At 32.0% G+C, this 1061-nt stretch overlaps 1 pseudogene; it reads left to right on the top strand.

The window, feature by feature from the left end:
* Window positions 1–307: 307 nt before the first annotated feature.
* On the top strand, window positions 308–430 carry LOC139079977 (U2 spliceosomal RNA; annotated as a pseudogene).
* The last annotated feature ends 631 nt before the right edge of the window (window positions 431–1061 follow it).

Raw genomic sequence — 1061 nt, 5'->3', positions numbered from 1 at the left:
GTCACTTTGTAGAAACGTTTTCTTTCATAAGAATAAGTCCTATATAATTCTGCATATGAATAAGGAAAGGACAGGTATATGATGAAAGGACAGGTGAAAGAAGAAATGGAATTATCTTTGAGATTTGAATTGCTTTCACTTTGACATTTAATAATTTCATGTACATAAGAAATAAGATATTTACCCCTTTAGCCTTTTTAGTTTCAAAGATGGTAAAGATAAATGTGTTTCCTGCTGGGAAAATTTTCAAAGAAGTTATAGAGTTTTCAAAATAGTTATAGACAACAGTGCGAAATATTTCCTTATCATCGCTTCTCAGCCTTTTGGCTAAGATCAATCGTAAATATTTCTTTATCAAATAGTCTGAGGTTTTTTTCAAACTAATCATTTGATAGAGATTACAGTTTTTTCTACAGGAAATGAGGTTTTAGATCTAAATCGTCAGTGGCACAGTGTGTCTTTACTTATTGCACTGATTGTTTATAGATCCCGCGAATGCCCTTGGAGGCAGGCATTTCAGGAAGAGGGGGAATATAGCTTCACAACCACAGTAAGTAGACGGACTTGCAACTGGAGCCTTTAGGAGGTCGTAGGGACTGTGGGTGCACTTTGCTGAATTGATTTTATCTGTAAATAATTTCTGTTGAACACAACTTTTTGAGAAAGCAAGTGCCAAAATCTACTCCTAGTTTTTTGTTCCATATTCACTCATTTTTATATCAAAAAGAAGCTAAATTTAATTGTTACAACATGAAATTTCAAATGACAACTTTACACGTGCCACTGAACGTGCAGAGTGAAAAGGTTTTTCTGATTTTTGGACATTAGTAGTGAAGATTTATTTTCTAACTGTTAAATTACACTATTTTACCAGATATTTATGTCTCTATGATACAAGTAAGTCTTGTTAGAGTATCCTTTTTAGAAATGTATGCAATACATATTTACATAATATTGGTGATTATTACTACCATTGTGATTTAAAACTAAATGTTCATACATTTTCAGTGTCTTGTAAATATTTTAAAGACTTGTCATTAACTATGTGAAGCTTGCTTTAC

The sequence above is a fragment of the Equus przewalskii genome, chromosome 27 (genome assembly GCF_037783145.1).
Source record: "Equus przewalskii isolate Varuska chromosome 27, EquPr2, whole genome shotgun sequence".
NCBI lineage: Eukaryota > Metazoa > Chordata > Mammalia > Perissodactyla > Equidae > Equus > Equus przewalskii.
The sequence above is the reverse complement of the archived record's forward strand: the minus strand, read 5'-3'. Positions and strand labels throughout refer to the sequence as shown.